General features: G+C 34.9%; 1 protein-coding gene across 8 annotated transcripts in view; it reads right to left on the bottom strand.

Annotated features, from left to right (window-relative positions):
- The window catches only part of ROBO2 (roundabout guidance receptor 2), a 1,748,072-nt gene that overhangs the window by 1,733,243 nt on the left and 515 nt on the right, over positions 1–14,314 (bottom strand). The window lies entirely within an intron of this gene.

The raw sequence follows: 14,314 nt of genomic DNA, 5'->3' as shown, positions 1-14,314 counted from the left end.
GAGTAGATGCTTAGAAACATGTTTAATGATTTGTTTTATTGCTAGATACCTAATTATCTGCTGTAGTGGTACTACCTCATTCAGAATAATTTTGACCAATCTTTCTCCATCATGAATAAAACATTATTTACACACTTGTGTACATGCACATCTGCATAGAAACACACACACCCTTTGCAGAGACAAACTGCATTGAAAGCATGTACAAACATTATAGTATATTTGTTGATTCTGACCTGATTCTGATTCTATAGTATATTTTTTCATTCTGATCACAGTAACGATAAAAATAGAAAACTGTGTGTGAAGCTGGAAGATGCAGAACACGAAAGATCAAATTACCAATTTTTTTTTCTATTTTCTTTAGTTAGCTGCTGATGAAATCAGAAAAGTAATGGACATAAAAATGAAAGTATGCAATGTGTGTGTGTGTGTATGTATATCACATGCACTCGTTTTCATGATGTACATATGGAATTTCATAACCAGCCAAACTAAGCTTCATAAATGAATGACAAATAAAATCCTTTACAGACAAGCAGATGCTGAGAGATTTAGTCACCATCAGGCCTGCCTTACAAGAGCTCCTAAAGGAATCACTAAATACGGAAAGGAAAAACCAGTACCAGCCACTGCAAAAACACATCAAAATATAAAAACCAATGAAACTAGGAAGAAACTGCTTCAACTAATGTGCAAAATAACCAGCTAGCATCATGATCACAGGATCAAATTCACACATAACAATATTAACCATAAATATACATGGGCTAAATGCCCCAATTAAAAGACATAGACTGGAAAATTGGATAAAGAGTCAATACCCATAGGTGTGCTGTATTCAGGAGACCCATCTCACTTGCAAGGACACACATAGGCTCAAAATAAAGGGATGAAGGAATATTTACCAAGCAAATGGAAAGAAAGAAAAAAAAAAGCAGGGGTTTCAATCCTAGTCTCTAATAAAACAGACTTTGAACCAACAAAGATAAAAAAGGACAAAGGGCATTACATAGTAGTAAAGGGATCAATGCAACGAGAAGAGCTAACTATCCTAAATATATATGCACCAAATACAGGAGCACCAGGATTCATAAAATGAGTTCTTAGAGACCTACAAGGAGACTTAGACTCCCACACAATAATAGTGGGAAACTTTAACAACCCACTATCAATATTAGACAGATCAACAGGACAGGAAATTAACAAGGATATTCAGACTTGAACTCAGCTCTGGTCCAAGTGGACCTAATAGATATCTACAGAACTCTCCACCCCAAATCAACAGAAGATACATTCTTCTCAGCACCACACAGCACTTATTCTAAAATCAACCACATAACTGGAAGTAAAACACTCCTCAGCAAATGCAAAAGAATGAAAATCATAACAAACAATCTCTCAAACCAAAGTGTAATCAAATCAGAACTCAGAATTAAGAAACTCACTCAAAACTGCACAACTACATGGAAACTGAACAACCTGCTTCTGAATGACTACTGGGTAAATAGCAAAATTAAGCCAGAAATAAATAAGTTCTTTGAAACTAATGAGAACAAAGACACAACATACCAGAATATCTGAGACACAGGTAAAACAGTGTTTAGAGGGAAATTTATAGCATTAAATGCCCACATCAGAAAGTGGGAAAGATCTAAAATAGACACCCTAACATCACAATCAAAAGAAGCAATGGCAAACACATTCAAAACCTAGCATAAGACAAGAAATAACTAAGATCACAGCAGAACTGAATGGGAGAGAAACACGAAAAAACCTTCAAAAAAATCAATGAATCTAGGAGTGGGTTTTTTGAAAAGATTAACAAAATAGATAGACCAGTAGCCAGACTAATAAGGAAGAAAAGAGAGAAAAAACAAATAGACACATTAAAAATGATAAAGGGGATATCACCACTGATGCCACAGAAATACAAACTATTATCAGAGAATACTGTAAACACCTCTACACAAATAAACTAGAAAATCTAGAAGAAATGGATAAATTCCTGGACACATACAGCCTCCCAAGACTAAACCAGGAAGAAGTCAAATCCCTGAATAGACCAATAACAAGTTCTGAAATTGAGTCAGTAATTACTAGCCTACCAACCAAAAAAAGCCCAGGACCAGATGTATTCACAGCCAAGTTCTACAAGCGGAACAAAGAGGAGCTGGTACCATTCCTTCTGAAACTATTCTGAACAACAGAAAAAGAGGGACTCCTCCCTAACTCATTTTATGAGGCCAGCATCATTCTGATTCCAAAACCTGGCAGAGACCCAATAAAAAAAGAAAATGTCAGGCCAATATCACTGATGAACATCAATGCAAAAATCCTGAATAAAATACTGGCAAGCGAATCCAGCAGCATATCAAAAAGCTTATCCATCACGATCAAGTTGGCTTCATGCCTGGCATGCAAGGCTGGTTCAACATATGCAAATCAATAAATGTAATCCATCACATAAACAGAACCAATGACAAAAACTGCATGATTATCTCAATAGATGCAGAAAAGGCCTTCAATAAAATTCAACACCCCTCATACTAAAAACTCTCAATAAACTAGGTATTGATGGAACACATCTCAAAATAATGAGAGCTACTTATGACAAATGCATAGCTAATATCATGCTAAATGGCCAAAAACTGGAAGCATTCCCTTTGAAAACTGGCACAAGAGAAGGATGACCTCTCTACCCACTCTTACTCAACATAGTATTGGAAGTTCTGGCCAGGGCAATCAAGCAAGAGAAAGAAATAAAAGGTATGCAAATAGGAAGAGAGGAAATCAAGTTGTCTCTGTTTGCAGATGACATGACTGTATATTTACAAAATGCCACCACCTCAGCCCAAAAATTCCTTAACCTGATAAACAACTTTGGCAAAGTCTCAGGATATAAAATTAATGTGCAAAAATCACAATCATTCTTATACACCAATAACAGACCAGACAAGCAGAGAGCCAAATCATTAGTAAACTCCCATTCACAATTGCTATAAAGAAAACAAAATACATAGGAATACAACCTACGAGGGATGTGAAGGACCTCTTCAAGGACAACTACAAACCAGAGCTCAAGGAAATGACAGGACACAAACATATAGAGAAACATTCCATCCTCATGGATAGGAAGACTCAATATCATGAAAATGGCCATATTGCCCAAAGTAGTTCATAGATTCAATGCTATTCCCATCAAGCTACCATTGACTTTCTTCACAGAACTAGAAAAAACTACGTTAAATTTCATATGGAAGCAAAAAAGAGCCTGTGGAGCCAAAACTAGCCTAAGCAAAAAGAACGAAGCTGGAGGCATGACGCTGCCTGACTTCAAACTATATTACAAAGCTACAGTAACCAAAACAGCATGGTGCTAATACCAAAACAGATATACAGACCAATGAAACGGAACAGAAGCCTCAGAAATAACACCACACATCTACAACCATCTGATCTTCAACAAACCTGACAAAAGCAAGCAATGGGGAAAGGATTCCCTATTTAATAAATGGCGCTGGGAAAACTGGCTAGCCATATGCAGAAAAGAGAAACTGGACCCCTTCGTTACACCTTATAAAAGAATTAACTCAAGGTGGATTAAAAACTTAAATGTAAAACCTAAAACTATAAAAACCCTAGAAGAAAACCTAGGCAATACCATTCAGGACACAGATGTGGGCAAAGACTTCGTGACTAAAACACCAACAGCACTTGAAACAACAGCCAAAATTGACAGATGGAATCTAATTAAACTAAAGAGCTTCTGCTCAGTAAAATAAACTATCACCAGAGTGAACAGGCAAACTACAAAATATGAGAAAATTTTTACAATCTATCCATCTGACAAAGGTCTAATATCCAGAATCTAGAAGGAACTTAAACAAATTTACAAGAAAAAAACAAACAACCCCATCAAAAAGCAGGCAAAGGATATGAACAGACACTTCTCAAAAGAAGACATGTATGTGGCCAATAAACACATGAAAAAAAGCTCATTATCACTGGTCATTAGAGAAATGCAAATCAAAACCACAATGACATACCATCTCACACCAGTTAGAATGGTGATCATTAAAAAGTCTGGAAACAGCAGATGCTGGAGAAGATGCAGAGAAATAGGAACACTTTTACACCATTGGTGGGCTTGTAAAATAGTTCAACCATTGTGGAAGACAATGTGGTGATTCCTCAAGGATATAGAACCAGAAATACCATTTGACCCAGCAATCCCATTACTGGGTATATACCCAAAGGATTATAAATCATTCTGCTATAAAGACACATGTACACGTATGTTTATTGTGGCACTATTTACAATAGCAAAGACTTGGAACCAACATAATGCCCATCAATGATAGACCAGATGAAGAAAATGTGGCACATATTCACCATGGAATACTATGCACCCATAAAAAACGATGAGTTCATGTCCTTTGCAGGGACGTGGATGAAGCTGGAAACCATCATCCTCAGCAAACTAACACAGGAACAGAAAACCAAACACCACATGTTCTCACTCATAAGTGGGAGCTGAACAATGAGAACACGTGGACACAGGGAGGGGAACATCACACACTGGGGCCTGTCGGTGGGTGGGGGGAAAGAGGAGGGAGAGCATTAGGACAAATAGCTAATGCGTGTGGAGCTTAAAACCTAGATGACGGGTTGATAGGTGCAGCAAATTACCATGGTACATGTATACCTATGTAATAAACCTGCACGTTCAGCACATGTATCCCAGAACTTACAGTAAAATTTTAAAAAATGAAAGTATGCAATATGTGTATGTGTGTGTGTGTATATATATATATATAGAAAACATGCACTCATTTTCATTATGTACATATATGCACATTGAGTGTGAACATATGTTAAATAATATCCCATCAGTTTTGTATTTGTAACATATATATGTACATGCATATACAACAAATAGAGGTGTTTTGCATAATAATTTCATTTATATTCATTTCATCAGCTAAGAACTAAAGAGAATTTAAATCAAAATCAATTATTCATTTACAGGTGTTTTTAACCATTATCTCCCCCTTTATCTTCATTTTTATGCCTCCTTATATTGCCATTTTGTGACTTTTTTTTGCCATAAATTATACATATTTGGAACAGTCACTTTAAGAAATTCAATCTTTGGGTAAGATCTCTAAGATTGATTTAGTGTGAATCATGTGTGGGCACACACTTGACAAAGAAAGGTCAGTTATAAATATATGTGTACACTTATCAAAAATAATTCACATAAAATCTCTGAATAAAATTATCTGTATGCTTTTTCTGTCAATAAAAGCAATACAGTATAATCCTTGGTAGTAAATCTGTTTGTTTTCATTCTGTTGCCTACCATGTGAGCTGCCATGTTGGTATAATACATTGATCATTTGATATTTTACTACAGCAAATAATAGTGATCCCCCCAAAATAATAAATACATAAATCAGTGAGTTTCAAGGAAATAAATTTTTTGATGGATCAGATAATTTGAAGTTGTTAGTCTGTTCTCCAGCAAGGTGAAAGAAAAAAGCTATTAGTTTGTTCTCTACCAAGGTGAACGAAGATGAAAACTAAAGTTCTCAAGGCCAGTGCATAACAATAATGTGCTGTATTCTGTGCATCAATCACCATTACCAAATATCTTGATACCTATATTGCCAAATATTTCATGTACTGCTTTAGTGGTGATTAATCAATGTGCCATGGCACTGAAACTGAAATGAGACTTTGTAGTACAAGTGATATTCAAAGGGTTTTGAAAATTTATCAGCTCTATAGATAAAGATGAAAAATTATCATCTATATCCATCTAGAAATACTGTTTTTATAAGTGTTACCTATCCAAATATTGGTGTTATTTACTTAATATTTAGAAATCGTGAGTTTAGTAAAAATTGTTCAGATTTTCTTAATGTAGTGTGTGAAATTACTATGTAATTATACAAGAAATATGCTACACAGCTGAATATACAAATAGGCCAGCAGAGGTAGCAAAAGGTGCCTTTCAGTTTTATTATCTCCCCTATAATCTTCAGCAACATCACCCACTCTTCTCTCTACACCATTGATGTATGTTATCTAAATCAAGTCCTGTGCAAATGCCACCTCAACATGAGTCCTCTAGCCTTGCCTTCTTATCAGAATGCAGCTCGAAAGCCCCGCTATGTAATTCTAGAGCCACCACTGAAAAATACACACTTGTTGCAAGTATTGAAAAGCCTCATATTGCAAATTCAGAATTCACAGTATTGAAAAAATTAGTAATTTTTTTAAAGTTATAATACTGTGAACTATATAAAATGAATTATGCTGGGATCAGATGACTCTCTTCATTCCAGCCTATCTTATATTTTCTCATTAATTTCTCCATATAGTCACAACTAACAACAACAGACTCACTATTACATTTCATTAATGGCTATTTTATAATAAATGATCTCAATAGCATTTCTGAACCCTCTGCTGTTCTGGTTTTACATAATTCTTGAATTTTTGAATGAGTTAGTCTTTGATTGAAAAAGACCTGACTCTTATGCTTAGAAAAGCCATCATTTCTTTCTGTAAGCTTTCTATCTTCTATAAGCTTTACATGTTCCATAAGCAAACATTCACTGGTTTTGTGATCAAACTAGAGAGGCAAATTCAGTTAATAATAACAACATCATTTATCATCCTCAAATCTAGTGTTATGGATAATATGATTTCCACAAGGAGACAGTTGGTTGCACGAGCGACAAGAGAAAGACAATCAACAGTCTTATACTCATACCAAGATATGTCCACACACACTTGTTTCCACAGTCAAAGTAATGCCATATGTCCCCAGTGATGTGGGTGGGCAAAAGGAACAGTTGGCCTGCTAATGAGGGCCATATGTACACACAGCCTATCATACCATCCTTCTTACTTATGGTTGCTGAAAACTCGGTGGAAGTGCTTGCTCTGAGGAATAGCATGGCTGGAGGAGAAGAGGCTTCCTTAACAGCAGGAAAGGACCATTTGTTGTACAACTACTGTATCTCTGAAACTGGGAGCTAAAAATATGCATGTACGTTACTCATTCTCATTAAGAGTTACTTACGCATCCGTAGAGTTCTTTACTCCAATTTCACCTTTCACTAAATTCTTTTGCATTTATGTGCAAAGGGATTTGGGGTCCTTTTCAAAAATTACTTTTCATAATCAATCTTGTTAATTTGATGTTCATTTGCATCAACTTCTCTTTATTTTTAGCTTGATCTCCAGAAAAATTATACTTTCTTCGACATTGTTAAATGTTACAATATTAAAAGAAATGAAAAAGACTTAAAAACTTAGAATATTTGAATGAGGGTTTCTGGAAGGCAGAGAGCAATAAGGCAAAAGTACTAACTGCACTACTGTTTCAAAGTAAAAGAAAAACAAAGATTTTAAAAATGATTATAGCAGCTTTGTATCTCAACCAGGGTTTCCTTTGAAATTTCTACAACTGTAAACACTGTTCAGCAATTTGCACTGATTATAAAATTTATTGTTTTAAGGTCAATTGTGATACTATGATCAGATAATATAATTTACTTTACTCTTAATGGCTCATTTTGACAAATGAGGGAGCTTTTAGGAAGGACAATGCTCCCTGCACAATAACCAGTAAAGCATGTCACATCCATTTACAATATAATTTTAAGAAAAATGAAGGACAAACTACTTGTGAGGCAGCAAGAATTCATTTGCATTAAATTAATTTGAACAGGGCATTTCAAGTTCTCTCTGGCAACAATGGAATAAAGGGGAAAATGAATCTATCTTATGCAATGGTCCTCTTCTAGGTTACAGAAAGATTTCAAAGGCTGACATGACCATTGTTAAATTTCTTCTAGAAGTCTATGATTAGAATCATAGATATAACTCATGAGATAAAATATTCACAATGAATGTTTGGGAACTGCATCAATTATTATGGAACTACTGTCTAACATCCCTTTGAAAATTTATATTCTGCAAAGGTTAAAAAACACCAACCTTTCTGTGCTTTCTTATATGGATGATATTTTGTAAACAAGAACTAAGCTTCACAAATAAGCAATATGGAAGATAATGTTCTATGTTAATTTAAACCTAAGTAATCCAGGAGTTGGCCTTGATAAATAATGGGTTTAATTAATATTTTTGACCCCAGCAGTGCAAATACTTTTACTTACATTTTACTAGAGCTAGATTTGACAAATCTAAGGGTATTTAATTTATCAGTAGCTGTTATCAGTCAGATGAAAACTTCCCCATCAATACCTTCTAATGGTTCAAAAATAAATTGTTACCCCCACAGATACATTATTTTTCCATGCGTAAGCAATTAATTTCAGGTTCTCAAGGCACAAAAATATTATTACCACTTATGAGAGGCTGCATAATAGTCCCAAAAGATGTTCTTGGCCTAATCTCCAGGCCCTGGGAATCTGCTGCCTTACATAGCCAAAGGGACTTGTAGATATGATTAAGTTAAGGATCTTGAGACAAGGTGATTATCCCACGTCATCCATGTGAGTCCAAAGTAATCACAGGAGTCCTTAGATGAAGTAGAGAGAAGGACTCAAAGTTAAAGGAGGAGACAATGCGGAGAAAGGAACAGAAATAAAAGCAATGCACCTTGAAAATGGAGGAATGGGTAAAAGACAATGAATACTGGTGCCACCAGAAGCAGAAACAGGCAAGAAAATGGATTCTCCCCTCAGCACCTGGAGAAGGAACCAACACTGCAGACACAGTGACTTAGCTTAATTAAAGTGATTTTGGACTTCTGACCTTTGAAACTGTAAGACAATAAATATGTGTTCTTTTAAGTTATTTAAATGTGTGGTAATTTGTTATAGCAGCAGTAATACAACTAATACACCACTACAATAAGCAAAGGACATAAAGTGCAATAGTGACAAACTTAAGGGATTCCAGAAAAGAGAAATGAAGTGGTAAACTCAATCACAGGATTATATTAGTAACTGTATTATATGTTACTTGCTTACCCTTTCAATCATATTATTGCTGTAATTATCACTATCATCCAATCAATATGATTATATCAGTATGTATAACTTAGAGATGAAATTTTTTTCTATTTCACCCTTCCCGTAATTCCACGCAGCTACACGTAAGCAACCGTGTATCTGACGGAGCTAATATTTTCATGGAAAAATCTTCCATGTTAAGCAGAAAATTTACATCTAAAATTAAATTCTTTTAAGCCAGTCTGGGGACAATACCCAGAAAATTCAAACATTACTTCTCAAGAATACCACCAGCAGTGAGTTTGTGGTGCTATCTTCCACCAACTGAATCAAAATTAATTTTAAAGATTCTCAAAGCAGTATTTTAAAAAATTGTGTACAAATTTTTCCTCTTGGTAAAAATAAACCACTTCTCAACCCTCCATTATATTTATGTTAATTACATGAAGTCCATACATGAATTGTCATACCACAAATAGAAAACTATTTAAATCAAAAAATCTCACTCAGTGCTGACAGAATGACAGCATAAAACTGTTAAGCATGGGGAGGAGAAAGTTGTTTGTGGTGTAAATATTTCCCTTCTCTCATCAAAGTTTGTCCTGTGATCTAGCGCTCTTCTCTCCACATGCTTGAGTACAGCAAAAGTTATAAAAATACTCATTCTAGTTTTCTATACTTTAATGATTACAGAACATTAGAAGAGAATTAGGAGATGGGAATGTTTTGTGCAAGATTGACATTGCATTTGAGGGGAAAATAAAAACTTGGACATAATATGTGGGATATCTCCATAGTAATACATGGGAGGACAAGAAAAAAATACTATCAAATTTCTACCATGTGCTGAGCCCCTTGTAAACAAATATCCAGCCTTTTTAATGTACTAACAACCACTCTTCATAGCAGGCATTCTACTCCCAGCTTATAGATAAGAAACAAGGCTTCAGAAAGGGATCTTCACCAATTTCATACAGTCAATAAAAGGCAGAACTAGGGCAAATATCAATAATAAAAATGGCAATCTAATCCTAATTGGACCTGGCACTGTTCTAAGAAGCAAATCATTAACAAAGAATTTTGAGTTACATGCTCTTAGTCTCCCCGTTTCACACAAGAAGCAACTGAGGTAAAGAGAAGCTATACCATTTGTTTTCAAGCTCATATAGCTAACAAGATACCATTTTAATCATGGGTCTGTAATAGATCGTGTACATCACTTCCAGCATTCGCTGAGATTTTTCTTATTAAACCCTAAGCAAGTATTTGATCGCTGAGAAGCTGTAATTTTTTCACTGCTCATTCTTATCACAGTTCTTCAAGAAAAGTACAGTTCAACACATTTGTCCTATTTGGTTGCAAATTTTGAAATTCAAAATATATATCACACTAAGCTGTTAGCTCCATTTAGAATTTTAAAAAACTACATTTTTCACTCAGTAAAAAAAAACTGCATTGTTTACTCCCATATCTACAATACAGCTTATAAGTGTATATTTGTATTGTAAACATAATTTTCTATAACTTTTATAATATTTAAATATTATTTAAGGTTTTAATAATATTTAAATGTTTAAATAATACATTTAAAAACATAGTTCAACAAGTCCGAATAATCCATCACTTACTTATGACAGAATATTTGTTCAGTATCTTCTGTTTGTTCACTCTTGTGTAATATATCCTATTTTAAGAATCAAAAACTTCTCTTAATGTCAACACTATAGTCTCTTCACAATTCCTACCTATTCTTAATTACCCTTCAGGAGCAAATAAAATGAATTTATACCAAATTTATTTGCTTTGAAACAACTTCAATGAAAATGGTGGTTGTCAACCATATCTACCATTCATATATCTCCATGTTTTTCTGCATTAAATTTCATCTACTACTCCCTTATGCCATCAATGTCACTACAAAGGGGGACGGGATGAATCTTGTAATGAACAAAGGTATATACACTAGAACTTAGGATGTTCAATCATCTCCCTAGTATATTATGTCCAATCTGAACTACTCAAATTAAAATGAGCAACTACATGAACATGGTACTTTTAAGAAAGGATGTTCAAAAATTAATTCATATCTTGTACAAATTTGTATCCAAGAAAGCATGACCTCATAGGCATGACATATGTGAATGAAAAAATTCACTTTCAGCAATGAATGTTGATGACACTCCTTTAGCAAGAGTTGTCACCAAGCTACCCACAACTCCTCAGCACTCACTATTCTCATACATGTGGCCGGACAATGTCCAAGGGTGCAGTGATTCTGTCCAAAGGCTTTTCTGGGCCATCAGAGCTGTCTCAGCCTGTGTACAGGGTTATACAGAAACTCTAGGGCATTAATGACTCTGATCACTGGAGCAGCCCTGTACTAACTGCAAATTTACGGAGGAAACTTCCAAGTCCTCTTGCCCCTCAGTTGGGGTAACTCTGTTACCTATTTCATGTGGTCTCAGTTCTCCAACAAAAATGATCTCAGCTTCCTCATCTTACTTCCATCTCACTACATGGCATAACTGGAAGTTGACTAGGTATTCTGCTTTAATGTATATGCAAAGCCCTCTTGCTCAGGAATGTCTGTAGAATAATATTTCTAAATTAGGAATACAATTGGTCTTGTTCTTTCCTGAGGGATAAAACGTCATCTCTCTTATCTCCCTCTCTCCTTTCTTCCTAATTCATCTAACCCTCTATCTGAAAGAATTAGAAAGGAAGAAATATAGGGCATTGTTTAGCATTCTCAAGAGGATTGTTTTCCTTGGAAATGTTGAAATGACAGTGAGTATCACACATACACTGCTTGAAGTATTTTGTAGGATCTGAGGGAAGAGAAAATTTTGACATTCCAGAAAATTTAAGTCATCCTTTTAATGTCAGGACCAGAAAGGAACAGGTCACATGGGCAAGAGCCATAAAACTAATTATCTTGACTCCTTCCAGAATACCTGAGCTATAAATGCTCAGGGAATCCTGTAATCAGATGCAAAGTTGTGTATAACATACTTAGTTCCCCAAGGTAACTATCAATTTTATGTATATAATATGAAAAATTGTTTCAATGCATTTGAGACTCCAAAAAGTTTCATAGCTAGCATTCAATATTCTTGTTTAACTTCTCCTTATACCCCTAAACTGTACTGAGCATGCATAGACACACAAAAGCTCCCTCCCTCCAAAAAACTCACAAACTCTCTTTGAAATTTATTTTTTTAAGAGATTATGTAGGATCAACTATTACCGCTTAAGAAAGAAAAGGAGGAAAAAGGCTGTATTATAGGGATTTTGTTTTCTTCCTCAACTCTTGAAGAAGCCTATTTGTGTCAGCCCGTGTCAGACACCAAAGTACTTATCAATAAAGTTTTATGAATGTGGTCACATATGAAATATAAGAGCATTCCGTTTCTACCTCTCCTTTTCTCATAAGTCCCACATCAGATATACATTAGATATATCTGCCAGTGTTTCCACGGAATCTGAAAGACTATTCACTGCGAAGCTGGCAGTTCAGCCTGAAAGCAGGTTCTGTCTGCATTTCAAGTTCACACTAAGTGGTTTAAAAACACAGGTAAATGTGGCCTGTCTTTATCCTGATTATAAGACACAAATTATCCCAAGAATATTCTTAGTAAAAATTGAGTCTCCCTGTGAATCCACTTTTATTAAGAAGGACACAGGTCAGTTTTTAGGAGTTTAGGAGTTATTTGGAAGTTAGGAGCATCTAAATATGGAAAATAACTCCACAAAATTATAGTATATTTTATATCAAAGAGAAACCAGAAAAATAAGAAATGCTTTTTTTTTCATATAGCATGTTCATATATAATTATTTCAGTAGTCTCAACGTAGTTGTGCAATTGTTTGGGTAAAGAACTAAACTTGAAGTTAAATAGCATAGGTCTGAATTCTTATGGTTTATAACATTCATATATTTTATATGTTCCATAATAATATGTAATTTCTAAGTTTATAACATAATAATTACAGAAATCTAGATAAAGTAATACTTCTGTGACACAGTCTCTTCATCTACAAAATGGAATATCACTTTTCTCCTTAAATTTATATTAAAAATTGGAGAAGTAATAGATGTGAAAGAACCTTACGTTAAATATGCAAGTTTTATTTGTTGAACTCAGTCATTAAAGAAAGAACAAAATAAAATATTACATTTTGATTAACAAAGTAGATACATATATCTTAATCTGAGAAACCTTTAAGCTCTCTTGACCATAAAATGACATTGGATCCTAAAAGAGAATTTGGTAAATATTTGAAAGATATTTCAATTTCACACCTGAATTTTGATTCTGACATTTATTTCCTAAACTTATCGTTTGTATACTTACCTGCTATTAAATCCACGGTGTGTCATGTGACTAACTGTATGCCCACCGATTTTATTGACAGGTATTCAGCAAGGCCCACAAAGTAAGTATTGAATTTTTTTAAAAAAAACAGACCCAAAACACCTAAAAGCAAAACAGTTAGTAAATTCTTACAATCATGATGATCACAAATTAGTGCTATTAGTAAGAAAGAAACTTCTAAACCAAATAAAGTCATAATACCTCCAAGGAATTTTGTCTCTCTGATACACACACACACACACACACACACACACACGATTAAAAAAAATGAAGCAAATGTAAAAATAAATAAGTGAAGGAAGTTCTGTGGGAAATGTCCATAATTTCATGCCCAGAATTTCTCTATCAATCCCTTTCCCCAAAGTTCTTCGAAGAAAATAAAGTTGCCTTTCTCTCAATGTTAACTCATCACTTTTCTCATAGCATTTTCAAAAGAAATATTTCCTGTCAGTCGGCCACTTAAATTTTGTGCTGTTAAAGAAATCCAAAAAGGTATCAAATTTGCAACAAAGGATAAAGAGGAGATGAAGTGAACCAACATGGCTTTTAAGCTAAATTGCCGTCACATCTCACAGGCTGTCTAGAGAGCCTGAAGTTCCCTTTAATAAGCTTATGGAGGGTGCAGAGCAAAGGAACCTCAAGTTACTCTGAGGGTTTTCCCCTGGTAAATTAGGTGGAAAGGAAGAGTCCCCACCCCCACCCCACCCCAAACTTAGAGACCAAGGTTGCCCCGTCACATTCTGTGCCCAGACCTTCTGCTTCCACGCCTTCCCAATCCTTTCCTTGGCTTGGAAAATTGGGCATGAGGCAAGCAAAAGGAAGGACAGAAGGCCAAAAAGGGCATCCGGGAAACCAAATTTCCGTCTTAAAAGCTTGTCTAGAAACACATACATAACGCGTGCCTTTGGGGACATTTCCTAAAACCCCATTCACTTAAGCTAA

Source organism: Pan troglodytes, chromosome 2 (genome assembly GCF_028858775.2).
Source record: "Pan troglodytes isolate AG18354 chromosome 2, NHGRI_mPanTro3-v2.0_pri, whole genome shotgun sequence".
Classification (NCBI taxonomy): Eukaryota; Metazoa; Chordata; class Mammalia; order Primates; family Hominidae; genus Pan; species Pan troglodytes.
Note: the sequence above shows the minus strand (reverse complement) of the source record. Positions and strands in the feature narration are given on the sequence as shown.